The following is a 21,960-nucleotide window of genomic DNA, read 5'->3' as shown; positions in this document are numbered from 1 at the left end:
CACAAGGCCGATTTTTAAAGTGAGGAGTGAAGGGGAAATGGGAACCAACTCCCCGGGGAGTAGGGAAACTAGATAGTGACAATTGGTATGAAGGGTTGCTCCTACATTGACCAAGGTCTTATATGTGGAGTTGCCCCCACATATGGTCTTTGCTTGCAGTATCTACCGGAACAGATGGTATTTATTTGCTCCCCCACCGAGCAAATTAGGCACAAGGCCAATTTTTAATGTTAGGAGTGAAGGGAGGGGGAAGGGAAAAAGGGGACCAGCTATCGAGAGGTGGGAAATGGGAGCTGGTTAAAGGTCAGGTATGTGGGGTTGCCCCCACATCTGGTCTTTGCCTGCAGTATCTACCGGAACAGATGGTATTTATTTGCTCCCCCACCGAGCAAATTAGGCACAAGGCCAATTTTTAATGTGAGGAGTGAAGGGAGGGGGAAGGGAAAAAGGGGACCAGCTCCTGAGAGGTGGGAAATGGGAGCTGGTTAAAGGTCAGGCATGTGGGGTTGCCCCCACATCTGCTAGTCATAGCTAGTCACAGCTTGCAGCATCTGTCGGAACAGATGGTATTTATTTGCTCCCCCACTGAGCAAATTAGACACAAGGCCGTTTTTAATGTGAGGTAAAAACCAGCTCCCCTAAAAGTAGGCAAAAAGGGGGCACTCTGGTTACCAAAAATAATAATTGTCCCAGTATAGAGGGTTTCCCCTCCATTGACTGGTACAAATTATCTTAAGTGCAGCATCTTTCGGAACAGATGGTATTTATTTGCTCCCCCACCGAGCAAATTAGGCACAAGGCCGATTTTTAATGTGAGGAGTGAAAGGGAGGGGGAAGGGAAAAAGGGGGCCAGCTCCCGAGAGGTGGGAAATTGGAGCTGGTTAAGTGTCAGGCATGTGGGGTTGCCCCCACATCTGGTCTTTGCTAGTCATAGCTAGTCATAGCTTGCAGTATCTGCTGGAACAGATGGTATTTATTTGCTCCCCCACCGAGCAAATTAGGCACAAGGCCGATTTTTAATGTGAAGAGTGAAGGGGAAATGGGGACCAACTCCCCGGGGAGTAGGGGAGCTGGATGGTGACAATTGGTATGAAGGGTTGCCCCTACATTGACCAAGGTCTTATCTGTGGGGTCTCCCCCACATAGGGTCTTTGCTTGCAGTATCTGCCGGAACAGATACTACACTTTGATCTTGGCCAAAAGGCCTAGAAAAGCCCAAAGGGTAAGGAAAAGCTTAAAAAGCTAAGAACATCATCTATTAAGAAGACATTTGATCTTAACCAAAAAGGGCAAACACAAAAGTGTTACGGACAGTCGAAAGCTGACCGACAGATCGACCAACCGACCGACCGACGGAGTGATTTATTGCGTCGTTTGCACGCGACTAAAAATGTGTGTTTTTTTTTTTATTTGATTAAAGTTAAGACAGTGGCAAGATAAAAGGAAATCACTGACGTGTTTGGATTCATTAAGAAGGGAATTTACTTACTGAAAGCCAACTTACAGATTTTTCTTACTGAAATCCAACATACAAATGTTTCTAAGCATGACCATAAAGCCTGTTTATGATTTTCGTTAGTCTTCGAAGTAGTTACGAAATTTCGCTGTTGTTTCTTTATGTTTGATCATTAAGAAGGTGACAGTTTTTTTTTAAATTATTTTCGGCTACGAACTAACATTCATGTTAACTTTCATATACTACATTTCATATACTACATTTCATATACTGCATTTCATATACTACATTTCATATACTACATTTCATATACTACATTTCATATACTACATTTCATATACTGCATTTCATATACTACATTTCATATACTACATTTCATATACTACATTTCATATACTACATTTCATTACGAATTCTACATTGTCAGTATTGTAGATGCCACAAGTTCGGAGTTTTACATTTTTTTTAAATTGTCAGTGTTAGCCCCATATTTTTAAATTTCCTCCTCGCATTGTTGTAGATTACAATGTTTCGAGATCCTTTACTTTATCGCAAGCGCGTTGGTCTCATAAGCACTTAGAGGATATTGCAAACAAAATATTGTGAGTAAATAGTAAATAAAGAAGGTAAGTGTGTAGTTATAGGATAATATTACGACCAAGTGTGTAATAACTTGTGTAATAGCTTGTGTATAACTGGTGTATAACTTGTATGTAACTTGTGTAGTACTTGTGTATAACTTGTGTATAACTTCTAAGCCGAGAGAAATATTCTTCCGATTTTTACAATAAGAAAAAGGTCTTCATAATTTTACGTTGGGTGACCACACAACATCATATGTCATAAAGAAAAAAGAATGCATGAGACGAGGTGATCGCTTGATTGGTATATTTTTAAGGTGTTATTATGCATACAAGATACACAAGTAGAGTTCTTTTTAATATTGAGATTATATTTAATCATTCACAATTATTCTGATAAAACACTGAAAACATTGTACAAAAGCCTACAAGCGCCTGTCTGTCAAACAAAATGGTAAACTATATCGTATTGCTGTATTTAAAATCTCAGATATAACTAGATAAAAAAAATTAAAAGATCCAGTTATTAAATGGAGACTCCTCTTTTAAAATTCATTACGTCAGAAACAAACGTAGTACCGAGAAAAATTGTTCTATTGCTGTCGTTGCTAATATTATGAGTGGCATTAAAAACATTATTGTTGCTATTTCAGATATTGTAGTTTTTTTTTTAGTTTAAGATAATACTTTATTCAATTATACCTATATACACAAATCTATTTTCCATGCAAACATTTTAAAACAGGTGGGAATTTCTCATGAAATCATTGCATTTAGGGCAACGTTTATCCATGGTATTAATTTGTCAGGCATGCTTAATGTTTAAGATATGATTGAAAAATCATATAATTAAATCATGATATCTAAAGAAAAATTAATATTTAATCATATAAAAGTAACGAAATACACACACTATTTTACATATGTCGTATTATTAGTATTATTTAAACAATAGAAAGATTCTAAAGTGTCATTTGATACGAATAAGACACATGAATAATATTTTTTAATAATTAACACACAAATACATGTGTGTATAAACATATGCGGACACCTTCATTAGTCCAGAATGTATAAGAGGATATTCTATTGTAAAATCACCTGAATATTTTCCAATGTTTTCTTCGCTTTTCTAAACGTATATTGATATATTTCCAGTATATTGTAAGTCCGCATAAACGCCTTTGACACCAATACGTGATTCAATACATTACCAGCCGTTACGTTCCGTGCATATCAAATTGTTTTTGTCATCGTGACTACGTATACTTGGACAATCAATGGTATTATCGGGATTCGGATTAGTCATCAGGGCTAAACACATATGATGTCATTTGGTGTAAAGCTCCCTTTTGTAGGTGTCACGTATTTCGCCTCATCAAAATGAACACACATATATGGACATGAGAAAATATGAATAGAAACGTAATCTGTGCTAATTTATTTTAAACATATGCGCAGCCTCAGACGCACACATAAATACATGTAAAAATATTCACAAATCAAGTTATTCTCTCTCTTCCAATATATATATATATATATATATATATATATATATATATATATATACATATATATACATATATATACATATATATATACATATATATATATACATATATATACATATATACACACACACACACACACACACATATATATATATATATATATATATATTTATATATAATGCTCCTATCCTGGGTTGAGGATTTCGCGAAGTGATATGAAAGCTGCTATTAGCGTATAAAGCAACGTTCCTTGTGTAAATAAATCGAGCGGATGCATTTGGACGATGTCAAAACTAAACATCGTTTAATACATTACCCACAAAGCAGCAGCCGTATAGCGTAATGGTGAGACACCTTGGCTGTTATTTAAGCGGGCGGGTTTCGATCTTGGTTTGAGGAGGTTGTCTGTCTAGCTGTGAAACAGCGAAACAATACTGTATGTGAATGTATATATATATATATATATATATATATATATGTGTGTGTGTGTGTGTGTGTTCAGGTTATTAAAAACGCATTAATAGGTTGACAATAACGCAGATCGAGCAAGACAATGCATCAATAACCATGAAACCTTTTATATTATTTATAGTGATATCAGAAAGTAAGCATTATTGTGCACAGAAAACAGCATTAATTAAAGTCAAGTGGGTATCGGCATCGTCGTACTCACGTCGTTTCTACTCATGCGTATGAAAAGTAAATACTCTTTAATTGCTAATCGATAAGGAGGTATTGCCAACTCTTTTTGTTATATTTTCTTATGCGTTCTTGGCAAAACCTTTCCCAGACTTCGACTACAACACTGCATTATGACACCATTAACGGTGCCGTTTCGAAACTTCGATTTACAAAACTTCATATGATCAATCAATATTTGGTTGATATATCTTAATTAAAGATATCCATTATTCGACTTTAAAAGCAAATTGCTTCCTTTAATTACTAGACTCTATATAAAAAATATTAAGAAATCCTTTATTTCTATATTCACTTTTTCATAATATAAGACAAAGGGTGTTATTATGTTGCTATTTAATTTGCGATTGGTCTCAAATGTGTTTGATGGAATGATACAGTACATTCTGCAAATGTTCAGCAAATTAAACACTATGTTATTACTGGTATTTATATAGTAAATAAAAGAATACCCATGCTGCCTGATTCTATTAAACGTGTTGTTTATTAAACGAAATAACATGCATTTCCCCTGGCCTACACACCAGTACGAAGTTTTATATTAAAAAAAATGTTTGTTTGATTTAAATATCTGCAGTAAACAGTTAAACATTCATTAACTCCGCCCAAGTTTGCTTCCATTTTCCCAACTAATACCATTACCTTCACACACACTATTACTACTAGTATTATAACGATTACGCTTAAACATAATACAAATTCTGGTGATAATTCTACTTGTATTTTAACTCGAAATTATGTAAAAAAAAATCCCCAAACGATTGTGTAGTCTTTCTATGAACAATTTTTATGCACAACTGGTCATAAATGTTATTTGTCGCCAGAATAAAAGGAGCTGAAACATTTTTCTGACGCGGAAGTAAACTAAAAATTTCTTCCTTTGCTTTTTTCTTTTTCTTTCTTTCTATTTTTCTTTCTCTCTCCATATGTATTTCTCTAACTCTCGTGTTGGATGTCTGCATCTAATTTATATTTATATTTAAAAAAAAAAATCCTATTTAGTAATTTTTACCAAGAATCTATCCTTTTTTATGCCTGGTCAAGTCAAAATCCTGATTGGTTGTCAGTTCGAAACCGATTGAGAATTCTCTCTTATGGTCGCGATATATTCTTTGTGTCAGGATATTCCACAATCAATGCTAAGATTAATATATCGCAAACACACAAAAATTCACTGGAGAAATAGAGGACATAATAACCTCCATAATAAGTGCATTTAGCAAACTCGACAAACATATTACTACAAAAGACAAGGTTAGCTAATAAGGGAAATTCACGGGGAACTCTGCAAACGATGCGTCTTAAATACACTGACAAATAGAACAAACATAGACCGGAAACAGGGCATGAAAGAGAACTTTTAAAATCCTATGAAACATGGAGAAAAAACGGATAACGTCATTCAAGCAAAGAAAGAGGCTGGCATAAGAGTTAACAGGAAAAATCATGCAATATCGTAGATTTCGCCGGTATAAAAGATCTTAGAATGGACATCATGGAAACGGAGAAGCGAACTAAACACAAGTAAATGACCAGATAGGTAAAACGAAGAAAGAACACGAAAATAGTCAAGATAATACTAATAATTATAGATATGCAAAATACCAGATTCCTCATATCCCTAACAATTGTGGCGTTTACATCGAATGATGTCACATGAAATAATACTTAAGATGCATGAGGAACGACGAAAGAGAGCTTAAACCAAATCGCCCTTTGAAAATTGCTGACAAGACTGGGTCATAGATGAGGGGTTTGTGACAAATGATGGGAATAGCATTGTCACAAAAAATAAAAGTCTTTTGCGAGAACGTGAAATCGTCTGTAATGTTTGATGATAGTTTTAGATCTCTGGAAATCTGGATAGATTTTTGTTATTAAAACACATAGGTTATTACCAGTGAGGGATCGCCTGTGATTGTCTTTGAGTACTATTAGTGATTGGATAATAGAAAACAAGAGACTTGAAATAATTGAGGAATGTTAAATCGATCCACATAGCAATCTAAAATATCCCAAAGAGGTACACGCCGGAAAATAGCAACTATGTCATGAAACACGTTACCATTATCTTATGGTAACTTTTCTCAAGTATGGATAATTATATGCTTAGAGATGTCCGAAACATCTTACAAGATAAAAATGTTATAGCAATTGAAACAGATGGACTGGAACTGTCACAGGCCAGGCACCACCTGCACGAGATAAGAGTACAAAGCCAAATTCCAACAAAATCTTTAATCGCACTTCTTATTTATCATAGTCGGAATGTCAGAAAATAAATTCCCAAGAAACTCTGATATTGAATAAAAGTTTATACATACGAACAAGAATAGATTGTTTTGATTTTATGTAGCGATTTTAGAAACTAAACTAGAAGGAATAGTGATATAAAAAAAACTGCATCATAATCCAGGATATTAAGTGGAATTTGGAATGACAAGGTGTGCGCTGTAAGAGATGATAATGGAAATGACTGGACACAGAGGAGAGCATGGTACTGCTCACTCAAGAGCAGGTAAGAGCAAACAAAATCTACAAATATTTGCGCGTTTAGAAATATAGACACTAAAAAAAAAATATAAATCGAAGTAAAAATTAGAAAATACCTTTAACAACAAGGAAACACTCGGAATATAAGTGATGTAAAAGGAATCTAGTAAAATGTATGAATAAAAAGCCAACTATTATTGTATATGCTGGACGATAGAAAAACTTAAGTATCTTAAACGAGGACCTACGAAACTAATAACTCTGAACTCCACTGTATACCGGGATACTGATATTCATCTATTTCACAGTAAATGAGAAACGAAATAATACTTGTATGTATAAAAGTCTGTTTCGATTGCAAAACTTTAGAACTTCATGACAAAAACAATATCAGAGCAGAAAAGCAAAAAGCAAAAGACGACAAAATAATTGTGAAACACACTTTTATCAATGATGCATAAGAATAACTCAGGAAGAATATGTAAGAACACCTAGGCATGTTTACAAAATGACATTGACACAGAAACACAGAACTATTTTAAACAACTATAGATAACGTGTAATTTTACCTAACAATATAAAAGCTAATAAAACACAAAACTAATGTAGAAAAAATGTATGATAAGTTGTTAAACACACGGAGCTGCACTCATGGAGAGTAAAGAAAAGAAAATATAGATTAAAACAATAGAAATGACTGGGTAGTCACTATATGCTGTATACTTGAAAAATCTAAATGCCTACATTTTGAAAGTGCAGACAAATAATATAGACGCAGTTCGGATTCGCTTATATAGAAGTTGAGCTTCTCTCATGAAAACAGTGATTATCAATAAAACAAATCGATATTACCGCCCCCGCAAAAACAGACTGTAAAGCACATATATAAAAAAATAAACAAATACAAACAACTAGACAGAAAATCGAAATTAATATGGATCCCATGAAGCAACATGATATAAATAATGGAAGGGTCACGTTTAACAGTCAGAATATGGATCTGCAAGACATTGTAAGCTAAGACAAGAGAGAGAATATAGAACGGACGGAAATGACAAACAATAAAAGATAATACACTGCTCATAAAAATTTAATACCACTTAAAAATCTTTAAAAACTATTTTTCTAATGATAGATTGTAAATTCTTCCGTCTTAAGGTTACTAATACTACACTCTAAAAGGTTATGGGAATAAAAATTGCATTTAAAATTTTTTATTAAACTAGGCTTTTTACACATGATCAAAATTATAAGACCCAAGGTATAAATTGTTAGATTAATGGTAATTCTAATGTTTTTATTTCAGTTAATATTAGCAATCAGTGTCTAAAAGTGTTATCATGTTTAAAGCAAGAAAACTATCTCTGGAGCGCTCTCGGTTCTAGGATTCTATAACAAAGGGTTGTCACAGCGAGCGCTAGCAGCTTAGGTAGATCGCAATAAAACTGTTATTTACAACTTTCTACAGAACACTGAGCATTATGGAAATGCAAAATCCTTTGATAGACCTCCCAAAATTTATCCTGCATTAAGTAGGAGAATCAGATGGATTGTAATGAATGGCAAAGGTAGTTGTGTTAGTCAAATTAAGGCGATTAAATATGCTGATTACATATGCATATGCTGAGGACACTCACAACAAAAGGCATGGTAAATAAAAAGGGTAAACAATTTCCTCGATTGCTTCCACGTCACAGATTGGACCGCTTAAGATTTGGTCGTGATTACCAACCCTGGGACGTTATAACATGGGAGAAAGTCCGTTTTTTATGAGAAAAATTCAATTTATACGGTCCTTATAGCTTCTAGCTATATTGGCCTGACAAAAACATAACCCTTGAATTTTTTTCCACACGTTATTGTGCTGGAGTGTCCGTATTGACACGCGGTGCCTTTTCTTACAGAGGGATGATGGAGCTCCAAGTGGTGCAGGGTCGTCAGACATCAGCTGATAATGTTAGCATGCTTTAAAAAGCATATTTGATGATGGAGGGTTATCGTTTGTGTGGGTATGGATGCTTATTCCAACAGGATAATGGTGCAATCCACACTGCAAGACGGAACTTGAGCTTTCTAAAAGAAAATGGAGTTCATCTCTTGGGACATCCTGCATGCTCATCGGATTGGAACCCAATTCAAAATGTTTGGGAATGGATCACAAGAGAGGTTTATCGAAATTGCAAACAATAGTCAACAAAAAATGAACTTCGTGAAGGCATCTTCAGAAACTGGAGCAGGATTCTCCGCATCTTAATGGAAACCTTTATTTCATGCATATCAAGAGAATTGTTGAAGTCATCAAAACCAGTGGAGGTAGCACTCATTATTGAGTTTCATTGTTGAATGTTTTCATACAATTTTTATACACTTTTTGTAGAATTTAATAGACTTTCTACCTCTGGCCCTCTAATTTTTATAATGTGTAAAAAGCCTAACTTTATGAAAATGTAAATTTTAAAAATAAATCTTTGGTATGTAGCCTTTTGTTTCAATAAATTTTTAGGTTGTAGTATTGGTTAGTTTATGTCGCAATAGAATAAAATCTATCCTTACAAAAAGCTTTTTTAAAGATATTTAAGTGGTCTTAATTTTTTATCAGCATTGCCCACCTCTTCCGCCATAAGCACCAAAACGCGAATAGCAAGTGCCAGTAAGTGGAAAACCTTCCAACGCGATAGTGGTGTCATTTTTACAAATATAGGTAATTGCTTATTTGTCCTTATTATAATTCTTCTGAAGTGTCTCTTGGTAAGAAGAAAAGCTTAACACCTTTAAACGGTAATCACTGTAATCTATTCCATTTTCATTTCATTCGTAATCATAGGAGGCGGGTTTATTTTCAAATATCTTTAATTTCGAATTAGAGCGACGGATTATACTAAGAAAATATTAATAAGTACTTACACCCCCTTTATTTTAATGGAGAGTAGACAAAGCATTGTGGATCGTTACTCTAGCTTATCCTTATTTGTCCCTCAGTCCTCATTTCCAATGAGTGATTTTTCTGACAAAGGTTGAAGGAAAAGCTGCATTCCAGGACGGCAGTACTTCGCGAACAGTAGACTGAGATGTCGGAAATTTTCTGTTCCGATGTCTATCATTGTGGTCCTGTCACTAGTAAGGGTGCTGGAGGTAAGCGTTTCATCTGAGCTGACGTTATCCGCCTGATAGTCAGGGACCCGAACCTTGGATTCACCACTGAGGAAGCCATCATATCAGCAGGTGCAAAATACTGGGGCTGGTATATTGTCATCTAGTGAATGGACTATGGACAATACAGTAGGTTCTAGTGGGGCCTCTCGAGGCCATACTAGTGCGTAATCGTTACGGCTTTACCTTATTATGTGCTACAAAAATCCTCTCTGTTTCTCTCTTACTTTCCCTCTCTGCCATTCTCTAAACAAGTCTGTCGACTTCTTCCACAAATCCCAAACCTCAACATAAAATATCTGCAGAAAAATAGCACATGCAAACCTAGAACTCCATCCTCTAACGTAGACCCCTACTACTATGTCTCCTTTTCGAACATCAGGGGTCTACGTTCCAACCTTCCAGAGGTTGAAACCCAATTACAGGAGACGAAACACGACATATTCTTCCTAAGCGACACTGGCATAAGACCCAGCACTACCCTTGACGAATTTATAATTAAAGGATACTCCAATTCAAGATCTAAATCTGACCCCCAAAATCGCCATGGAAAAGGAATATGTGCCTACAAAAAGAAGGCTTTCCGTGTGGTAAGGATATCTCAGGAGAAGACCCTAATTTACCTTACATGTGCTTCCGGGTTGCACATGCTTACACCACTGCATTTATATTTGCTCTCTATCACCTCCACAACAACGGAGTTACTATATTTAAATCACATTTGAGAAAATTGACCACATCCTCTCTGCTCACCCTTCAGTTAACATCCACGTTTGTGATGACTTCAATGTCCACAATGTGGAATCGCTGACACACTCAAACAAGACATGATGAGGGGAGGTTCTGTCATGATTTTGCCATTGTCTATGACCTCACTCAGATTGTTCACGAACCCACCCGTGTGCCCGATACTTCCGGCCAGTATGCTAGCCTTCTGGACCTTTTTCTTACAACTTCCCCTGAGTTAGTTTCAAGTTCCGTTCCGTCTCCTCTGGGATCTTCCGACGATTCGGTTGTATTAACTAAGCTAAAAACGAAATGCAATAACTCTTCAGATGTATCTCTCAACCGTACTGTGTATCGGTACTCTACCGCTGACTGGTTTAGCTTCCGTACACTTATATCTGATCTACACCTGCATTTCATATTTAAAAAGGATGGGCCCTCCATAGTATCAGATCTGACCGAATAGCTAATTGTAGGCATAGACCGATTCATAACATCCAAAATATTCCAACAAAAACCTAACAGCCAACCGTGGTTCTCCCCAGAATGTTCTGCTGCCATCGCGCACAGAAATCACTTTTTTCCATAGCTACCAACGAAATAGATGCACTGAGACTAAAGCTGCCTGCAAAAGAGCAATAAAAAATGCAAGAGAGCTACATCCAAGGTAGTTTTGGCAAATAACAAATAGGATCCTGAACAGAAGCGTGCTATCCCAACCATCATCAATGGACCTGAGGTAATCTCGTAAACATCAAATAAGGGTAAACTATTTGCTAAGAACTTTGCAGCTAATTCTACCCCATGTGACGAAGGCCATCAACTCCCCGTATATCCTCCTGTAACGGGTAATACGTTCTGCAACATGCAAATATCTGTGCGTGAGGTCACCAAGTTAATCAAAAACCTTGATTCCAGTAAAGCAACTGACCCTGACGGCGTTCCAATCATTGTGCTAAAAAATCTTCAACCAAAACTTTCCCCCATACTTACAAAACTTTTTAAGCGTTGACTTAAAGAGAAGTGATCCCCAACACCCTGGAAAACCTCATCAGTATACCCTGTATTTAAGAATTCAGGTGATAAGTCATCACGCTCTCAGTACAGACTAATAAGTCCCCTGTGTGTCACAAGTAAGCTGCTGGAATCCATATTAAATAGAGAAGTATTCAACCACCACAGCAGAAATAACCTATGCAATATGGTTTCCGTTCTGCCAGATCTACAGCAGATGTGCTAACGGTTATATCTCATAGGATTAGCGAATCTCTTGACAAAAGCTTCCTCTCTAGGGCAATTGCTCTTGACATAGCAAACGCCTCCGATAAGGTATGGCACAAGGACCGACTTCACAAGATTTCCAGCTACGGTCTAACTGGAAATGTATTCTCGATCATTAAATCATTTCTCTCTGATAGGCTCATAAGAGTAGTGGTCGATGGACAAAAATCACAGACCTGCAGTATTAATGCTGGAGTCCTTCAGAGGTCAATCCTGGGCCCAACTCTCTTCCTGATCTATATTAATGACCTCCCTAAACACATACTTAAATCATTCGTTGACATCTATGCTGATGACACGACCATCTACGGCAACACATCAAAGGCTTTAAATGACAAAGTTCTCTCTGATTCTCTCAACTCTGCTTTTGAGCGCGTGGTACAGTGGGGGAGGAGGTGGCTGGTTACTTTTAATGCATCTAATACAAAGCTCCTATCTTTATATCATCAACGCTTGATCCCCATCTGACATCAATTGAAATGGGTGGCTCTCGTCTAGGGGAAGCTCCATGTTTTGACAAGCTTCTGGGTTTGACCTTTACTCCTGACCTGAAATGGAACACGTACATCAAGTCAATTGCAAAGGTCCCTGGAAAATTGGTAGGATACTTCTACCGATCCAGAAGATATCTCACTGCTGATGCAATTCTCTATCTGTATAAGCACGCCCAAGGATAGAGTACTGCTGCCACATCTTAGCAGGAGCTGAGAAACAGCCTATCCTGCCTTGACAGAGTACAAAATCTGCTTCGTAGCCTAATGGGTGATATCCTTTTCTCTTCCCTGCAACCTCTCTCCCACAGGAGATACGTTGCGAGGCTCTCTTTGTTTTATGTTACCACCATGGCAGATGCTCGTCTGAGCTCCAATCTATACCCCCTCCCGCCAATCTTTCATGATAACCCCCGTCTAGCTGAAACCACTGTCAAAATTTTTCCCACCCTTTATCTCTGCCAAAATCAAAACGTAGATTCCATGAACAATGCTTCTTTCTTAGAGGTGCACGCTTGTGAAACTCCGTTCCGGTTGCCTGTTTCCCACCTGACTGGATGTCTTCAAGTCCAATGTAAACAAATTCCTGATGAACCGCCCTCTTTAGTAAGACAATTTATAATATCTCCAATACTAACGCACTATACACGCAATAACCCTTATACCCGAGTGGCTTCCGGGTCTTGATAATGGTGACTACCTTGTAAATATAAACCCAACCCAATTGAAACTGGAGGTTATTCCATTAATATTTTTTTCCTAATACATATACACAAAAATCCGATGGCCCTGATACTGGCTGATAAGATACAAGAATGTCGTAAATGCTAGGAAGTATTTAAAGACATAAAAAGGTAGACGCGTATCCTGACCTTACGGAAGGGTCGAGATTGCCACTTTAATCTCATAGAACATTGATTCTTTACCAACAGACAGTTACGATCAGATAAAACGATCTGCATTAGTCAAGGAACGAAGTGAAGAGCACTGTATATATATATATATATATATGTATATATATATATATATATATATATATATATATATATATATATATATATATATATATATATATATACAGATTCGTATTCCGTTTCCGATTAACACAATGAATTTTATTTAGTAAGTAATTACTGATGATTATTTATGTTAGGGATTTATTATTCATTTGAACACTTTGGCCAGGTGGTATTATAATGATAGATCACCGGCTGGTCGAAAGGTCTTAATGAAGAATAAGAGAAATAGCATATGCACGCCTAAATATATATAAAGGAATAATGAGAACTAGCGGGACCTATGGAATTTCCACAGTGGACTCTTTCATATGTAATATATTGATGTTGGGATTTTTGCTGATGTTAAGCATAAATGGAGACACCCTGATATCATCGTAGTTCTTTTGTTAAAACTGAAAGAGTATATATCTTTGCTAGCAGGAACGCCCGGCATAGACTCATCGTAAAATATGCTTAAATATATTTTAATTTATGCAGATTTCGTATATATTACATTACGAGTAATTGTTTGATTCATTCTTATATATTATAAACCTGTGATTTCAAAAATAAAAAAAATATATCCATATGGCTTGGGTGCATCAGCTTGAATCGAAACCAAAACCAAAACTTATGAGGAAAAAAAGAATGTATGTATATATAAATTGAGTATTTTTCAGCTAAAATTTGAAACGACATCAAAACTGGTGAAGAATTCTTGGTAAAATTATTCATTACAAAAAAATGTAACGGCATAACAATTAATCGACAGCCACTCGGAAGAAAAAAATTGGATACAGAAAATAACATAGACCATATCGTATTAATATATAGATTAAAATATGGTACTCATGCAGAGAGTGATCCAGACATACATCATCGCACGCGCAGGCCCGGCTTCCTCGGAATATGACGTCAACAGCCGGAGTAAGCCGAGCGTCGCCGAGCGTCACCGAGGAAATTAAGCTGTCTAACGTAACATAAAGCTGAACCAATGACAATGTTGCACGATGATTTTCAACACGACTAGTCTTCGGCGAGTTGCAAATTCAAAGCAGCAGACGAGAATTTGGAAAAGGAAGACAAGAAAACAAATTCGTAAAAAAAAGCAAACAAAAGTTCACAATTTTGTACATTCACGTCAGAAAAAAAAAGCATGGACTTTACAAGCTTAAGTGAGCAGCTGAAAACACCAGCTGCAGTCCTCGATTTTGTCAAGAAAAAAATTACTGGCACGGACGAAAACTTGTGTACCAAGTGGACAAATGTGCAATCTTATTATAAGAGAAAAGAAAAGCGATGGCTATGCCTGAATGTGTCAGGCTTAAATTTACATCATCCGGATTGGTAACATTTTTGGCAAGTCTAGGCTGACAATTGCCATCATAATTAAGTCATGCACTTGTGGACGTTCGAGCGAGCAACACAGAAAAACCTCCTGCGCGAATGCGGAATACGATCTACACACACACACACACGATTAATAAAACAACCGTCTGAGGAAACAACAACAATATCTGTTTTAATATTTAATTAAAAGACACACTATTTTAATCTATATATTAATACGATAGCGTTCGTATTATCCCCGCCAGTTTTGTTTCAACTTTGCTAGTTGTCAGGTTTTACCTTGAAAAAAATAAAAATAAAAAGTAACACCCATAAAAACAAAAATAAAAATAGTTTTAAATTTTTCATGAAAAAAAAATTACAAAAAAAAAATCCTTGAATGTATTTATTTGACTTACTTCCAAACCTTTTCTCGAAGCAAAAAAAATCTTTCACATTATTTATTTCAAAACATATGCATACAGCAAATAAAAAAAAATTGTAATAACATTTTTCTTTACAGTTATTAAAACTTAAAATTTAAGGTAAGTTTTCTTTTCTTGGTATGCTTTCCGCGGCGAAGCTCGGCTTAATTTCCTCGTCAACGCCCGGCTTACTCCGGCTGTTGACGTCATATTTCGGAGAAAGTCAGACGGACTCTGAGTTACGTCTGCATCACTCTCTGCATGAGTACCTAAAATACTTTATGTACCAAAAACAGTTTTTTCATGAGACTATCTTCGTTAAAACGATGTTGTAATATAAATAAGTTATTAAGAAAAAGGAACTCATTTTCGTTTCGCTAATAACGTGTTGCATACTTCGAGGTTTCATAACATATACATCTGCCTTTTTTTTACATGTTATATCAATTAGTATTAGCAATAATATTTTAATGAACGAAGACATCAGCGTCTCTCTCTCGCTCTCTCACTCTCTGTCTCTCTCTTTCTCTCTCTCTCTCTCAATAAACAAATGTATAGAAAAATAAACAATGAAAAAAACAAAGAACTGCTCAATTTATTGTCCCCAGCGACCGAGAGATGTGTGTTATTGTGTTTTCTTATTACGTAACTTAAAATCAATTATTACTTTTGTAAGATAAAACACTACATGTTATAGAATAAAAAAAACAAATATATCTGTGATAACACGCTAATCCAAAAGAACCTAGAGTGTTCGTAAATGTGTTTTCTGAAATTAAACGTCTATTTCAGAATAAAATCTCAACCAATCAAATTTGCCAGAAAGCGGGACACACAAAAGAACACACGCTATTGTATTAATATATAGATAATTATCGAGAAATACACGTAACTAAAGAAAATCTAAAACATTAAAAAACATTAAACTAAATTTAGTTTTACTAACGGAACGTCAAAATACGTCAAAGTGAAAAAAGATCAACGGAATTGAAATGAATTAAATTATGTATTCTGTTTTAAACTGCAATGTTAAATGTTACCACATGCAAGCTTAAAAGTAAGCCACCTATAGAAAATAAATACAACATGTATACCATATCATACGTCAAAAAACGTTGCAAATATATACGGGACCGATGGGAATATGTGGTATAATCTACACATAAATTAGACATATATGTATAATACGCGCACCCTAGGGTTATAACAGATATGTATCCATTATTAGGCATTAATTTTAACTGTTCTTTAATTACTAAGCATTTCGTTTCGTCCCTGATTGTTTTCGCTTTATCCTTCTTTTCACGTTTATTGGTTTTAATGTAGCTAAATCTTATAGCAATTGTGTATCAATTATTTGACATTAAACCTTTTAGAAAGACACATGAGAGATAACCGGCATATATTTTAAGTAATATAACATTTTAATTACACAACAAATTTAATTTGAGAGTCGGCAAGATATTAAAATTGAGGAATGGTGATAGATTCGCATATACACATTTAACCAGAAGAATGTGAATATGTATACAAATAAGTAATATTAACAACGTATGAAGATAGAAAATATGATTAATTCAGTTGGAGTCAATATTGAAACGATTTATTTTTAACTATATAGCAGCAACCTTAAGCTATCACCCACAATTAAATAATTCATAGGTAACAGTATTTTTTTTATAAATTGGGAATGTTTCAATATTTCATTTCAAATGTTATGTTAAGAGCAAGATATCATGGAGATAATTTTCTGTCGATCTTGTTCTCAAATCTTTCTTTGGTTGCTTCAATTTTTAGTGTTGGTCACTAATTTAATATGCCCTCAAAAATGTGTGTAAAATACAATTAATGAAACGTTTTGAAATGAAATATTGATCTTAATAGATTGACACCTTGCATTACTATCAATTCCACTTAAAACATTTCGATACTGTCTTCACTTTCCTATCAACTCAAGTATCAAACAATTTATAATGATGTTTATGGAGATAAAATTCAGTAAAACGTGATACACAATTGTTTCGCAAAAAACGTGATACAAAATTGTTTCGCAAATATTCAAAAATAGCACAAAATGCTGTGATTTAATAGTCGTAACTGTTTTACTAAGGTAATGCTTTCAATAACACAGTTTTGTTTTTTAAATAAGCAATATTATTCTATACGCGACTACACGTAACTCGTTGTGTCAGTAAATGTTATGGCTAGCTATGGAAAAAGGAGTATATTTATTATGGAAAAATATATGCGCACTTAAGCGTACAACAATAGTCACCGCTTTAAACATAAATAATTACATTGCTAATGGCACTACTAATTAGCGGAGAGTTTAGATGCGATATTCCTTCATAGCATACCGCCCCCCCCAAAAAAAAAATCCTAATTCTAAAGGGAAATATTAAGGTGAGAACTAAAAAATAATTTACTAAAAATTATATGTTTATATTTGCTTATAAAAATATACATTATATAGCAGTGTTGGTCATCTGGACCTTAAAATTTGTATAACGTAACTTCCGCCGATTGGTTTTGTAAACAAAGTGTGCGACTCTTAACGAAAGCACTTATTACAAGTCAACGGCTCTAACATTGTCCGGCGCCATTGGATATGTCGGCACTGATCTTAGGGATATAACTATTTGATCAAGGCATTAGGGTATAGTGAGGACCCACTTTGGGGCCACTTCACCTCCTTATTTTGTATGTTTTCTGTTTTATTAGTTTCTCTGAAGAAAAAATAGTTTATATTTTATTTAACAGACGAACACCATATATATGAGCTTAACAATGAATTCTCTGGATGAGTATTAGACCTTAATTCACAAATAAAATATTATATTTATGAAAAAAAGTTTGACGACAGTTTTTAGTAAAATTATTGAATTAAAAAAAAAAACTTCTGCTTATCTTGTTTATGTAATTATTTATTTTTACTGTCTTTTCATTTTAGAACAGTAAAACCATTTTCAATGAGTTATACTCAGATTCATTTTCATTTTTATTTAAAAGAAACAAAAAAAGAAGCCGATAATTAAACGTTTTCCATGCAACAACTGCAATTTATCTGTTCCAAATATTAGTTTTTTGTTATTAATATTTTTGTAATGTTAAATGGTTTTCGTTTATTTTAGCATTTCAATTTGTAGTATGGAAAAATTAATTCAAGAGGTTTTAATGAAATTAAAGAAAGTGTGCGTATGTTTTTTTCTTTAATTTAAGACAAATACTAAAAACTTATGTGGCATTTACGGAACAATCTCGGATTGGATTCGAATTATTGTATATTTAAAAAATAATTGTTTGAAAACGATTCCAATTGCAATGGACGTATATGAAATAAGGTAAAAGTGGGGGACCTCTAAAAATCAAGTTTTAAAGAGCAGGTAATCTGCACCATGTTTCCCTTATGTTAGAACATTTTTATCTTTTTAAATAAAAACAGATTGTTTGACAACGATGCAAATTGCAATAGAATATTACAAATAAACTTCGTAAATGCCTATGCAATAAAAAGCAGAAAGGATTTAGTGTTGTGTTTATTTGCATACTTTAAACGTAAAATAATATGGATTTGTAAACAAAAGCTGTCATGTCTTTGTTTTTGTTTAGTTACGCATGCGTATGGTTTTTAAAACCTAGGACGAAAAAAGGATTTAAATACCTAAGCAATGCGATTGAACTTCATAATATATTAGATTTCATTTATAAAATGAGTTTTATCTTAAAGCAGTAAATTTAAATTATTTAAACAAGTCCTTATTGTACAGAGCGCGGCTGAAACAGCGATTACATTATTTATTATTTCTAGTCTGTTTCATTTGCGACGGACGGATCCTACCACGTGTGGGATTCTACCACGTGTCGGATTTTTCGAGGTGTCGTATTCTACAACTTGTCAGATTCTTCCACGTGTCGGTTTCTACCACGTGTCGGTTTCTACCACGTGTCGGATTCTACCATGTGTCGGATTCTACCACGTGTCGGATTCTACAACGTCTCGGATTCTACCACGTGTCGGTTTCTACCACGTGTCGGATTCTACAACGTGTCGGTTTCTATCACGTGTCGGATACTACCACATGTCGGATTCTACCACGTGTCGGATTCTACCACGTCTCGGATTCTACCACGTGTCGGATCGCGTAACTGTACATGTTAACACGAGTGGTATGTTACAACTATATTCACAATAAACGTCCATCTTAAAAATGTAAATGGTTACTTTCGATAAATACTGCCAATGTTTTATGTAAAGAATGTACTTGATTTAATATATATATTATTCCTTAATTGGAATCTTTTCACTTTGAGAAATCTTTAAAAAAATAAATAAATAAATAAATAAAAATTAACATAAAATGTGCTCATCTCAAAGTGAAAAGATTCCAATTAAGGAATAATATATATATATATATACCAATCGGTACGGACCCGACTATGGAAGATCAGATAATGAATAAATGTGGATTTATAAGATCAAAGAATCCAACCTTGATCGCCCTTCGGGGCCCGTGGCGCAGTTGATAGAGACGTTGAATCTCTACGGTTCCAGATGAACATTGTCTGAAGATAGCGGTTTCAATCCCACCCAAAGCGTGCCAGAGGTAATTGGTCAAAAATGTGGTGAGACGACGACAACTACGGATGGCAGTGATGGCTGAGAATGCAGTTAGGAGATTCGAAGTTCCTATCCGTCGCGGTTACCACCTGACGAAGGCCAGAGGAAGTTGGCCGAAACGTTGTGAACCAATAAAAACAAACAAACAACAACTAATAAATATGAGACTAATAGTCCGAAAAAAAAAATTAAAAAAAAAAAAATTAACGTACTTGATTTAAGTTGTGTTACCGAGAATACATACAAAAACACGCAAGATCACCATTGACTTCGTATAACACGGAAATCGCTTTGCATTTTTATTATTAAAACTTTTACAAATGAGTTATTTGCATATTTATTTATATATTTGTGGACTGTTATCCTTATCTTTATAATTGTTTTTTTCACGACGTTTAGGAAAAAAAACCCTATGAATATGAGGATAACGGTCCACATACTCCTCTTAAAATGTTCTAAATCAATACAACTACCATTAGGCACGGACCCGACGATGGAACACCAGTTAAGAACGAAAAACTTGGATTTATAAGACCAAAAAATCCAACCTTGTTCGTTATTAAGGGTCGGTCGCGCAGTGGATAAAGGCGTTAAATTTCTGCGGTTCCAGCTTATCATTGTCTGAAGATAGCAGATTAACTCCTACACAAAGTCGGCAGAAGATTAGTTAACCAAAACTTTGTGAGGCGACAACAAATATAGAAGGCAGTTGTTACGGAGGATAAGAGACTCGGTATTTTATCCCGCACGGGTTAACAACCTGAGGAAAGCCATATAACTAGTTGGCCGAAACGTCATGAAACAACAACTAGAAGATGAAGATAACAGATAGCAAATAAATAAAGAAAGAAAGAAATGCTTTAATTTGTCGAGTATTCGAAATAGAATCATATGCACCATATTCAAAATAAACTTCAAATATTTTCATATATTGTATGATTGTGGATAAAGAAGTTTCACATTTTTTAATTAATTCTAAGGCGTTCAATAGATTTCTGTATAAGTATAACAAAACACTTTTCCACTTGCATTGCTGGATCCGAATTAGCTATGATTCAAATAAGTTTCGAGAAATAAAATATAACGGTGATCATCATTTTTAAGAAATTTGAGAAACAAAATTTAATTTCTGCCATCATAGTAAGAAATCGGGCACAGCCTCCTTCATGAGAATTATAATATGAAATGTAAAAATCCCTTCCCGCATAAAAACAGTAAGGTGCACAGTGTCATTTAATCTATGCTCTTACTGACTGCAAAGAAAACACTGAAATTCACTGCATGTGTAAATCATTCGATTTTTAACATCTGCTGAGCTCTCTATCACGGGTATTCAATATTCAAAACCACCTGTAAATATACTTTTGAAATATGATTCAATTAATTACTCAATACGTTTTACCTCTTCATAACTGGGAATAGTATTTACTACATTATCGCCATTTCTGTACATAAAAATGTGTTTTGCGTATTGAGGCTCCAACCGTTCAACTACATATCTCCTTAATTATACAGTAATATACGTTATTATACATTAGGACTGTTGGTCATCGCCAAGTTAGCGAGTCAATTATTATTCGGAATATTGCTATCAAAACCAGGATGTAATGAAATAGGAAAACAACGAGGACAATTATAACATTTTTAAAAAGTTAGTTTCTCACATTTGGAATTTGGGAAAATGGATGTCAGCTAAATATGTATACGCACATTTTATATGATAAAAGCGAATTTAGTCAATAATAACAACAGTATCGGTAATGGAGCAAAGTTCCGATAATTTGTACTTTGTATTATTTGATAGATAATGCCGATTATAATTACAGAGAAGTTAGTCAGAGTTGGAGAATAGATCAGTTAGCAGTTCGAGTCTAGGTGTTTAAGTTGACAGAAATAGATCTTTATGAGGGAAAATAAAAAGTTCCAGGGGGTGCAATCATAGTAGGAGAACAGATTAGTTTACAACATGTGATAACCATAAATAAATCTTAAATATATTAAATATAAATTGGTTGTCTTGAATTTTCAGAAGAGAAATGTGTTTGTAGTTTCACTAGCACGCCCAGAAGAATACGTTTTTGTTGCGGCTACAAAAATGATATATTCTCCCTTTGTCTGGTGCAAAACAAAGCTGTTCATTCGTATGGTAAGTTTAATATCGAACTTTCCATCTTTAATTTTTTAAAACTTTTTATTGGAAAA

The sequence above is a fragment of the Euprymna scolopes genome, chromosome 5, assembly GCF_053919585.1.
Source record: "Euprymna scolopes isolate OS-2025 chromosome 5, ASM5391958v1, whole genome shotgun sequence".
Taxonomy (NCBI): Eukaryota; Metazoa; Mollusca; class Cephalopoda; order Sepiida; family Sepiolidae; genus Euprymna; species Euprymna scolopes.
This window is presented reverse-complemented; position numbering follows the sequence as displayed.